Source organism: Balaenoptera musculus, chromosome 2, assembly GCF_009873245.2.
Source record: "Balaenoptera musculus isolate JJ_BM4_2016_0621 chromosome 2, mBalMus1.pri.v3, whole genome shotgun sequence".
NCBI lineage: Eukaryota > Metazoa > Chordata > Mammalia > Artiodactyla > Balaenopteridae > Balaenoptera > Balaenoptera musculus.
This window is the reverse complement of record NC_045786.1, coordinates 37,024,681-37,036,542: the sequence shown is the minus strand read 5'-3', so window position 1 is coordinate 37,036,542 and position 11,862 is coordinate 37,024,681. Positions and strand designations below refer to the sequence as shown.

General features: G+C 49.1%; 1 long non-coding RNA gene across 1 annotated transcript; it reads left to right on the top strand.

Moving 5' to 3' along the window:
- The first annotated feature begins 2,012 nt into the window (after positions 1-2,012).
- On the top strand, positions 2,013-6,747 carry LOC118891133. Its single transcript, XR_005018903.1, has 5 exons — positions 2,013-2,549; positions 3,162-3,671; positions 4,432-4,516; positions 4,680-5,228; positions 5,970-6,747. It is a non-coding gene; the product is annotated as an uncharacterized LOC118891133 (long non-coding RNA).
- The last annotated feature ends 5,115 nt before the right edge of the window (positions 6,748-11,862 follow it).

Sequence of the window (11,862 nt, the reverse complement as noted above, 5' to 3'; positions counted from 1 at the left end):
TGGGGTATTGGGAGCCAAAGACAACTGACAGGCCTGGTTCTAGACACCCCTGTGCCCCTAACTAGCAGCACGACTAGGGCAAATCACTTCTGGAGATCTCGTTTTTCCTCACCTGCTCAGCTGATGCCCGTGCTTGCCATTCCCATTCCAGAAGGCTGCTCGAAATCACTCGGTGTGGCGGTGAATGTCGAAATCCTACTGTCTGTGGTAATATTGATCACTCAGATCAAATGGAACCTGCTTTCACCAAAGAACGGAACTTTCTAGGTTTCTGAGACCAACTGTCCTCTGAGGGACCAGAAAGCTTTAGCTGGGAAAACATCTCATCTGTGTAGACTCTTCGGGGGCCTCTAGTCCCAGTCCTTGGGGAGTGTGGCTCGCAGCTCGAGGGCACGTATGCAAGTCTTCTCGTTTGGAGGACTGGATGTGGTGTTGACGGTGAAGGTGATAGGAGCTAGGTTTGGGATGACCCTTTCCAGGTTTGATTTTGCTTCCAGTGAAAGTTCCATTGGCTCAGGAGATCCCTGAGTTAAGGGAATGGCACATGGAATACTTGGATTAGTCATTTTCAGTTTTCTTTTTGTAACAGTGGAACCACTTTTTCAAGTGAAATCTTGCAACAATAGAAAACATGTAAAAGCAGAGATTCTCTGGTGACTGGATGGTGAGAACCCAAAGCGCTCTCCCGGGCTGGGTCTTTGCCCCACCTCACTGGTCCCTGAGGCAGCTCTCTGGAACTTCTGGGCTGGGCTGGTTTGAAAGCTAGCTGTGTGTGCATGCTGAAAGCGCTGGCCTGAGTTTTCCACATTAGCCCTCTTGGAACTAAAATCAAGAGGCTAGAAGGAATCTCCATGGCCCAGACTTGTAACTGGATTTAGGACTCTACGGAGAGCCCCTCTTGTTGTTCTGTCCTTCCCTTGCCCCACCGCAGGCTGCCCCTCCTGGGGGGAATTGTAGCTTCACCCACCTTCTGTTGAGTTTTAGACCTTTTATCGGTTAAATAGGGAGTGAGACCTAACTATGCAAAATTTGTTGTCAGAAGCAAACCAGATAAAATATGCAAAAGTGAATTATAGTTTCCTGCCCCCTTTCCCTGAGGGTACACCTTCTTTCCCCCTGGGCTCTCCCAGCTGCTCTCCAGTATTTCCTTCCAGTCATTTACTTTGAAGGCACCTCCATTTAGCACTTATCACACTGCATTGGAGTTGTTCACCATTTCATTTTAGAAAATGCATTCTCTGCCAGACTGCACTCCTTAAGAGGAGGAAGTGTTTCGCTTGTCCCAAAGTATATGCTCTACAATTGATTGTTAAATGAATAAGCGTCAATGATATTCATCTTGAATCACCCAGGACCTTGCATGCAGGAAATGAGGAAGTGTGTGTGTGTGTGTGTGTGTGTGTGTGTGTGTGTGTGTGTGTGTGTGTGTGTTAGGCAAGGGGGAGGATAGTGGTGAAGCATTACCACAGTGGGCAACTATGCCAGAAAAGTACTTTAAGAGGCAAAACATCTGAATTGGAGTCTCAACGCCACTCTAAGAGAGACCTGGGGTCCAAGCTGCCTGGGTTTATTCACCTGTATAATAGGATTAAATATGGATTAACAGGGATAAACACCCGCTTTCAGCTGTAAGGGAAAACGCTTTGGAAAGGGTCTCTCTTTCAGTGGTCCCCGGGCGGAGTAAGGCGAGAAGCCGCCACCTCCCCAGATTCTCACGGGGGTAGGAGAAGCAAGGCAGGACTACACCCGCTCCACGTGCGACGATTATAGTTGCGGCTCCGCACCCCCAAATCCGGCGTGTAGGAAAGTCCCACCCATCGTCAATGATTCGTCTGAAACAAATGGGCACCCAAGCCATCCGCATAGATTACTGGTTAATCCTGCTGTCAGTCTGCAGGCCCTGGTGGAGGTCTATGGGAAATGTAGTCCTGCCAAGCCCCAGTCTCTCTGGGGCTCGCATTTCCGCTCCCGGTATTTGTGGCTGTCCGAAGCTCCGGACTTGGGGTCTGGGCTCGGGGTGGGAGTGTCGTGTGGGGACTTTGCATGCCCACAGAGAAGGTAGCGCGGAGTCGGGGCCCTCCAGTGGTCGCAGGGCCTCGGCGGACGGGAGCGGCTCTCACCTCGGGCCTGGGCCCGCGCAGGCTGGGCGTGACCGGGCGGAGACCCCGGGTCCCGCGTCCCCGCGAGCAGACCCCGGGGCAGGATGCGCACCTCATGCTGGCGGCGTCCTCCTTCTCCCTGCTCACCTGGCCCGGCGGGGATGACCCTGGCCCCGTAGCCAACGAGGCGACCCTGTCCCCAGGGCCCGCGCGTTTACCCCATAAAGCTTCCAGAGAAGGTCGCCCGTGGAGCAGAGTAGCCTTCCAGTGTAAGTCACGCTCTGCGGGCCAGTCACCCGGTCCACCGTCACCGGGCTGAGCCACTGCCCATTTCCTGCCAGCTTTGTGACCTTGGGCAAGGTCCTGGGGGTCTCTGAGCCGTGACTGCCTCAGCTTTGAGGGAGTTGAAGCCTGAATATCTCTTAACTTCCGTTCCAACTGTAACATCCTGTGAGTCTGTGATCTTATTATCCTTGCTGTTATATCTTGTAACCTTAACCAGGGTGAATCTCCCTGTTTGGGAGAGAGTTATGATGCCAAGACTGAGGAATCCAGAGAAACAAATCTGAGAACCCACCCAGAGGCGAGGACAGTTGAGGGTTGGAGCCGATGAATCTCCGAAGCTTAGAGCGGAGCGGGCTCCACTCAGGCTCTGCTCTCCAAGGTGCTGCTACCTTGTGTGCCGTCTGGCTCTTGTACTGCATGTACTTGGCAACACTCTGAACACCAGTGGCTTGGGAGAATGGGCAGTTTACTGTCCCCATTATCTCCATCAGCTCATCCTCATTCTTCAGTATGGGTCATTGGCATTTTCTTGGCGTTAAGTAAATCGCTATGCAAACACAGCTTCACGCTCCTCTGCTTTCCAACCAGACCACCAGCCCTTGACCCCTACTGTCAGACTTCTGGAGCTGCCTCCCCAGTGACAGAGGGCCAGACTCCATGGGCATCAGGACATGGGGAGGGAGGAACAGGAAGATTTTTCTTCACCTCAATCCCACTGGGCTAACCCTTGTGATTTTTCACTAGAATTCACTCTGTAATGTATGTCTCTGGCTCTAGAATTTCAAGTTCTACTTAGACTCCTATCTAAAGGTGGCTTCCCAGTGAAGTAAAGGAAGAGGTTTGAACTTCAGAGCACAGCTGCAGGGTTCTTCTCTGATCTGAACAATGGCTGTAGCTGTGGATGAACAAATCCAGACTCCTCAAGTACAGGAAGAGCTCCAAATAGTGAAGCTGGAAGAAGATTCCCACTGGGAGCAGGAAATTTTCTTTCAAGGGAGTATCCCTGGACCAGAGACCTCCTGCCAGCACTTTTGGTATTTCCACTATCAAGAAGCATCAGGACCCCGGGAGGCACTAATCCAACTCCAGAAGCTCTGTTATCAGTGGCTGAGACCGGAGAAGTGTACGAAAGAGCAGATCCTGGAGTTGCTAGTCCTGGAACAGTTCCTGGCTGTCCTTCCCCAGGAGGTCCAGATCTGGGTTAGACAAAAACATCCAGAGAGTGGAGAGGAGGCAGTGGCTCTGGTGGAAGACTTGCAAAAAGAACCGGGAAGACTGGGGCTGCAGGTGAGATACGGAAACTTAGTTCTGAGTAGTTAAAATAGAGGAATGTGAGAGACAGAGCCACCTTGGGTTGCCAGCGGTATGGGTGATGTGTACACTTTGCTGTTGGTGTCAGCATGGAGTTTGCTTATTCCCTGGGCCTGGTAGCTGCAACTTTCCTTCCATTTTCAGACTGACTTTTCAGAGGACGCACAACATTGGTTGCTCTGAGTGTCGGTCCCCACCAGTAAATAAGAGAATTGTTTAAAATAGTTTGAGCACCACTCTGATCCAGGAGGAGCAGATACAACCTATTTTCTCTTTGGAGAACAGCTCTCATTCAGCAGCAGCCAGCCTGAAGCAAGGGGTTTCACTGGTCTTTATTGACATTATTGAACCTTTAGGTCCTGTTGCAAAATAGCTGCCTTGTTGCTTGCTCTCTCTGTATTGTTAGTTTTGCCTAGAGGTTGACAGGAGCAACCCTGGGAGAGCTGGGTGGGCAGATTGCAGTGGGCCTGGGTTCCAGATCTTATCTCCATGGCACCTCCCACACATCCACACTCCTTACTGCCCCTGCAGTGATTTGCATAAGACTGAGTTCCCCCTTTGCTTCTTTATGTCTGGGGATGATTAAGTTTTAGTGCCTACAGAATTCTGACCATTTCCAGTCCTTGAACAGGGACAGGAGGTGCTGTCAGAGGAGAAGGATCCCTCAGGATCGGTACTAGGTCCCCTAAACATCCATCTGAAGCAAGCACAGACAGAATCCATGTATCTGTTCCAGGCAGTGGTGAAGAACTCACAGCCAGAACCAGAAGACCAAATGAACCACAGCCCCAAAGTAAAACTTGGATCCTTCTGCGAGAGCGGTAAGCAGCAGCAGTGTAGGGAGGGAGAAGGGACCCTTCTGTGGGGAGGGCGTGAAACCCGCTCTGAGTGCAGGAAGTGGGGTAGCGGGTACAGCTCCTTTCCCTGGGAGGATGTGGCATATAAACTGAGGCTGACCACATGAATCTATGGGATCCTCAACAGGCACCTCCAAAGGGAAGAAGAACCTTGGTCGGCATGTTTTGTAAAACTACACAGCAGAGCTGGTGGCACCTCTCCTTATGTGAGTGAGACCTTACTGGTCCCAGTAGGTAAGTCGTGGGTACCAATTTTAGGCCTGGGTGGTAGGAAAGGCACAAGGTAGGGCTAAACTAGAGTGCAGTAATTCTCAAAACAGGTACGTGTCCCCAGACCAATTCAGATGATTCACATGTGTTATCAAAACTGAAGAATAAAAGCATAAAACGCTGACAGTCAATAACGTGGATGGATATGGAAGGGAAATCTGGAACTCTCCTTTGAGAAATGTGTTGTTTTGCTTTTTCACCAGTCCTTCTTTGATGGGACAAAGCAGACACTGAGAGAAGGAGGAAGACTCTTCTGTTTCCAAACCAGGTGGGCTGGTCCCTGGGAGGAGCCAAGAAGCATTCCCTTTAACGGCTCCTTTCTCTTCCCCCAGGCCTGCCTGATCCTCAGACTCTGGGTCTTTCTATGGAGAACAGCTGTGACCAGGGGACCATGAGCAGCTCCCAGGTGGGCCAGACATTTCTCTTATCAGGTCGCCTTCTGCTACTGAGTGGGGCCCTTTGCACCAATTCTCTTGCCTATCGGAAATTCCAAAGGAATTTTACCCAGCGGGCAGGCCCAGTAACTTTATAGATTAGGTTCCAAAATTTCATCAGCTTGCAAAATGTTGCCCAAATCTCCTTCCTTGTGTAAGGCAGCGTCACAGCTGAGGTAGTGAGGGGTTGTATTAAGTCATTCTTTTCCTTGACTCTAAGATTGCTTGTTTGTCTTAAAAGTAATGGTTACTTCCTTCTTTCAGTATCTGGATCTTGCCCTCATGGTATGCAGGATTGTGTAGTGGGAGAAAAACAAAAGCTTCAGATTCAGACAGTCCTGAGTTCAAATCCCAGCTCTGCCGCATACTAACGGGAATTTTGAGCAAATGTGAAGTTTCCAGTGCAGTGCCTGGTGTTCAGTAAATGGTAGCTTAGTTCTTCCTTTGCTTTCTCTCCTCCCTGTCCCACTCATTGAATTTATTTATTTTAATTAATTAATTTATTTATTTTTGGCATGTGGCGTCTTCCCGGACCAGGGCTTGAACCCATGTCCCCTGCATTGGCAGGTGGATTCTTAACCACTGTGCCACAGGGAAGCCCTCCCTTGGACTTTTTAAAAAAAATTAATATTTCCCCTCCCTGGCGTATAAAGTGGTTGGGATTATTAGATTCACCCAACCATTATGTCTTCTTCTTGTCTCTCTGCAAACAGCATTTCCAACCCACAGACCCTGTGTGAGCTCCCACGTGGAGCAGGAGGAAAACCCACAGAGCCCAGATCTTCAGTGCTCCAGAGAGAAGGAGAGTGTGAGACTCCCTGGTGGGTTGGGGAAGAGTCAGGCCTGGCCAGGTGCCCATCTTGAGAAAAGCCAGGACGGGGGATGAGCTGGAGTGGCAGGGCCTGGAGGATGAGAAGGTGGCAGGGATGCACTGGGGCTACGAGGAAACCAACATTTTCCTGGGAATTCTCAGTGAGTCCTGGATTCATGAGAAGCTCCGTACGTGCCATCGGAACCGCCAGGTGTACCGGATTGTGGCTGAGCGGCTGTGAGAGCAGGGCTTCCTGCGGACCCTGGAGCAGTGTCGTTACCGGTTCAAAAACCTCCAGACCAACTACCGCAAAGCTAGGAGCACCCACGTGCTAAGAACCTGCCCCTTCTACAACAAGATGGATGCCCTGATGTGTCCACAGGCCGCCACCCCCATTCCAGAGGTGGCCGGGGGTCTGCTTGGGCAGAGGTACCGTGACGTGGAGCAGGAAGAACTGCAGAGGGCTTACTGGGAGCAGGAGGAGGCGATGCTGGCCGAGGCCGTGTTAGAAGGTGGGTCAGAGAAGCAGGGGTGGAACCAAGGCCATCCAGCAGCATCTTTAGAAGAAGGGCATTCAGGAGCCATAATGGAGGATTCTGAGGGGGGAGAACTGGGCACTGAAGAAGCGTCTGGAAGCCCTGGTATCCCAGCCCTGTTTTGGAATCCTACTGGTAAGCCCCTATCACCAGCAAGACGGGAGGGCTCTGGTTGTTAGCAGGGTTTGGGGAGGGCCTCATCGCAACCAGCTATTTCAGAGGTGCTATGTGGATTGAAGGCATATTATAATAGTTTGGAAAGGGCAAGGAAAGACTATTTTTACATACAAAAGGTGGAGCGCTTTGTTCATGTGTGTAACTGAGAAAAAGGAAGAACCACTATATAAGTATGATGATCATCAGCATAAAAATAAATATGCGTGTGCATATTGTTGGATCCAGTCCTGTCACAGAGGGAAAAACCTACTTGATTACTTCTCGGGAAATCACTAAAATGCTGTTGTAGGAAGTGGGGGGATCTTCTGCTATATTCATTACAAAACCAGCAGCATTAGCTTAGCTTAGCTCTGTCCCTTTCCCCAGATGTGCACTGGGGGTATGAGGAGACTAAAATTTTCCTGGGAATTCTTAGTGAGCCCTACATTCATGAGAAACTCTGCACCTGCCATTGGAACCGCCAGGTGTACTGGATTGTGGCTGAGCGGCTGCGAGAGCGGGGCTTCCTGCGGACCCTGGAGCAGTGTCGCTACCGGTTCAAAAACCTCCAGGCTAACTACCGCAAAGCCAGGAGCACCCACACTCCAGGCACCGGCCCCTTCTACGATGAGATGGATGCCCTGATGAGTCCCTGGACCCTGGCCAACACCTTTGATGCCTTTGAGGTGGCAGGAGGCGTTCTGCGGACTAGAGGGGACTCCAAAGAGAACCAGAAGGCAGTGACAGGGGATGGTAATGAGATGACAGAGGAGCCCAGGAGCCTCGGCCCCCAGGCTTTGAGGGGGTACCCCAATGGTAAGCTCTCTTCCCCGAAGTGCACTTCAGAACAGTGGGAGAGAGGAAGCCCCGCGGGAAGATTAGGGACCGTGAATCAGGAGACATGCTTATCGTCTGTCACTCTGCTATCACTAGTCTGTATCTGAATGGCCTTGTCAGGAGGAAAATTGTTGATGTCTATAGAGGGACACTATTTACAACCTATCTTTAAATACTCATAGAAACCAATAGACTCAGGAAGATGATTTTGAGGGTTTTGCTCTGCTCGACAGCAAAGGGATCTCCCTGCCTGCTTTCAGTAACAATATTAGAGAAACAGGAGAGTTACTTAAAGTTTCAGTTGTTTGTTTCCACCTAAAGTGCCCCATAGATGTGAACTCTGCATATATTATATACAACAGTCTGCCACTTTAGACTTGTCTGTTCCCGGGTACATAGGTTAAACACCCTGAGCCCCCATTTTCTTATCTGCAAAATGGACACAGTGATGGTATCTACCTCCCTGGGTTGTTACATTGTTTGCATTCAGCAAATGTTAGTTCTCATTGTCATCATTGTTATAATTATTGTTAAAATACATAAGCACATTGCCCTGTATGCTGAACTTAAGGGGGAAAATTTCCTAAGTCATTAACTTTTTCTTTTGAAAACTAGACCTTTCTGAGACGTGCTTCCATTCTCATCCCACCTACCACTTCCAGATATGAGAACAGAAGGCAAATTACATAAGAACCCCATGTCCCTTCTTGCTTTATCTTGGGCGGGACCTCCAGTTCCCCTGTCAGATGGGGTCTCAAGTCTGGAGGGAAGTGAAGAACTTTGGAAGGACAGTCTCCAGGATTTCAAGGAAATTCGGAAAACTTCCTGTGCAGGTGGGAAATGAGTGAAAGCTAGTATCTCACCAACAAAGAAGTCAGACCTGGAATTCTGAACATGGACAAGCCAGCACTGGGCAAGGGCGGGAGAGGAACCCAGGCACTTGATCTTCCCGGGTTATTGTTCTGTGGTGCTGAAACCACAGGAGTTGTGAGAAGAACAGAAAAGAAAGCCTGGTCTCTTTAGTTACCTTGGAATGTGTAGCTATAAACCAAGTATTAGTGTTTATGATTTCTCTCTTAAATTTCTATCTGAATTATAATTTTAATTAACTATCACTTAACCAGGTTAGTAGAAAAAGGGAACATGGATGACCCCAAATTAAAACTACAGTCAACCTTAGATTATTGGAGGGGTGAATTTCTCATGATTAAGATGAGCTCCCTTCCGTGGTGGGGCTCCGTCATTTTGTTGGAATTTCAGGTGATCTGATAAATAGAACTGTTCTTCTCCTGCTCAGGTTCTAGACCGACTGAGAGAGACATGAGTAAGACATTGAGATCAAAATGGAAGCTTTCTAAATGGTGGAGCTCTTGAGGGTGTGGCTTAGCTGTGGGGTCGCACAGAGCCCCAGAACTGAGCTGCAGGCAGCACTGGACAACCACCGCCTCGCCCTGCAGGGATAGAGCCTTCACTGCTGATCTTCTGAGCCACGTGCACCAACTGCTTGTTAACCAAGGAAGTCATTCCTCCCACCTGTAAGGAAGGGGATGGAGAATGGCCAGGAGAAGTATTCTAAGGCACGTCCCTCTACCCAGAAGGCAGTATCAGGAAGAGAAAGGTGGCTTTTTAGTACCGATTGCCAGTTCGTAGGTGATGGGAGGAGAGGGCGAGCTGAGCTTGGGGACAGAGCCTCTGAGGAGGGGGGAGCCGCTCTGACTGAAGAGGAAGAAGTGCGCCTGGACCTGCCTCCAGCCTTTCTCCACGTGACCTTCCTGCTTAGAAGCTGGGGGAGTGAGTGAGGCCTGGATGTCTGCTGGTCTTGACAATGGTTCAGCCATATTCCAGCTTATTTGTTCCTGGTTAATGGAAAATTGATTAAGGTCTGTCACCACCAATAACTTGTTTTTAAGTGACCAGTAAGGACCTCTTTCACATTGTTTCCATTCTTCTGAATCAGAAAATAGGTAACCTTTGCAGTTTCATTTCATTCTTTCAGATCTTGAAACAAGGACAGAGAATGAGGAGGATTCAAGCCAGGACATTTCAGAGGCAGTAAAACTACCTGGGGTGTTATTAGGAAGATCCAACATGGATGTTTCCCAATACCTCAACTGGAGGAAAGACTGGGAAAGTGAATATGGGGCAGAGAAGCAGTGAGAAATATCCTTAGAAGATGGACAAGAGTGGCTCTCTCCTCCAGAAAGAGACTTAGGTAAATTCATAGGTCCTCAGGGAACCTATGTTGGAGAAAAACCCAATATATGCTGTGAATGTGGAAAATATTTCAGCCTGAGCTCACACTTAGCTATCCACGGATTAGCCCACATTGGAGAAAAGAAACCCTATAAATGTGGCCAATGTGGGAAAAGCTTTGGCCAAAGCTCATATCTGGTTTGCCACCAGAGAATCCACACGGTGGGGAAGCCCTACAAATGCCCCAAATGTGGGAGAGGCTTCAGTGATCATTCTGACCTCATCACACACCAGAGAATCCACACAGGAGAAAAGCCCTATAAACGTGGGGAGTGCCGCACAGGCTTCACGCAGAGCGCAGGCCTTATTACGCACCAGAGGATCCACACAGGAGAGAAACCCCGTAAGTGTAGTGAGTGTGGAAAGAGTTTCGCCAACGGCTCGCACTTTGGGACACACTGGTGAACGCACACTGGCGAAAAACCCTACCGGTGCCCCGAGCATGGGAAAAAGTTCAGTAAGAGTTCTGCTCTCACCAGCCATCAGAGGAGAGAAACCCTATGAGTGTCTGGAATGTGGGAAACGTTTCAGTGACCGTTCAAACGTCATTACCCACCGGCAAATCCACACTGGAGAGAGACCCTATAAATGCGGGGAATGTGGGGAGAGCTTCAGTCAGAGCTCAAGTCTTATTATTCACCAGAGAATGCACACGGGAGAAAAACCCTATGGATGTGCTGAGTGTGGAAGCCGATTCAACAATAGCTCACGTATTAGTGCATGTCGGAGAGCCCATGCCGGGGAGAGACTCTAGGTGTAGGGGACCTATCTTGAAAACACTGCAGAATCTACCCCAAAAAAGGGTTTGTATGGCCCTGGATTCTATACCACGACACCCACAGGAGAAGGAGAGAGAGCTCAAATCCCAGTCCGACAGGCTGTACTTTGTTTCTCTCACTCAGTACCCACTGGGCTTATGAAATACCACTCAAGCCTTTCCTGTCCATGCTGTTAAAATGGAAGCTGATTTCCAGAGGATTCAGAGACTAGTTCTGAATCTGACTGTATCACCATCTCAATGAGTCTTCACTGTGATTCTGTGCCTTAATTTTCACAGCATGGTAATGTGAGGGTGAGATCCTTATCCTCCTTCCAGGACGGAGGCGGCTCTGCCCTCCCGTGGTGATGGCATTAATGACGTAGAACCAGCAGTGGCTGAGCAGTTTCCTCACAGCACTGGGCAGCTAGACAAGGATTTATTTATGAACTAAATACATTTCTAAAGGTCTTCCCCTGTTCTCCCTCGGGGAGGACTGGAGCCCAGGAACTGTCTGTGTTTCCCTACATCCCCTGTCTTAGATTTACATGGAGTTACTTGAGAGGAAAGCATTCTATTGGGTTATTTGGAGGAGGGAAAAGGAGGAAAGATCAATGCTAAAGGCTGACTTTCTAAACCATACCCTACTCTTCCTCCAACATATTAGGTTGAACCATGGGAGATTGCCATTTTTGGTCTATAAAACTAGCGAGTTCATGATTCACCCGAAGTCGAATTTTTGCATGGTTGAATTACTCCAAACTGCCAGCAGGGCTGCTGCAGAGCTTTAAAGCTCATACTGTATCCTAAAAATGTGAGACCGGGTCTAGAAGATCGTGAACCAGGGTAATAAAGTGGGTAAGGTCTTTTCTGTTTGTCAATATGTCCAGAGCAATAACTAGGAACCATGGCGTTGATTAAGAAGACGCCTGGTTGGAGGATTTACCGCTATATCACCTGCCTCTGACAAGCTCACTAGTTCCTGTCTGTGCTCAGGTGTCCAGGTCCTACAGGGGAGGCCGAGTGCAGGTCAACAGGTTCTGGAGATTTGGGCATCTCTGTGGGAGCAGAGTCCCTGGAGGGCCTCTGACATACAGAGCAAATGGTGCTTGGAAATAAATGGAACACAGTTTCTCCCTCTTAAAATAATTTCCTTGTGTGTTTGATTTTAAAGTATTTTCCCACAACTTTCCAGAAACCCATCAATTATAAAACAAAGCACAATCTACACATAGTACAATTTTATCTAAGTAGAT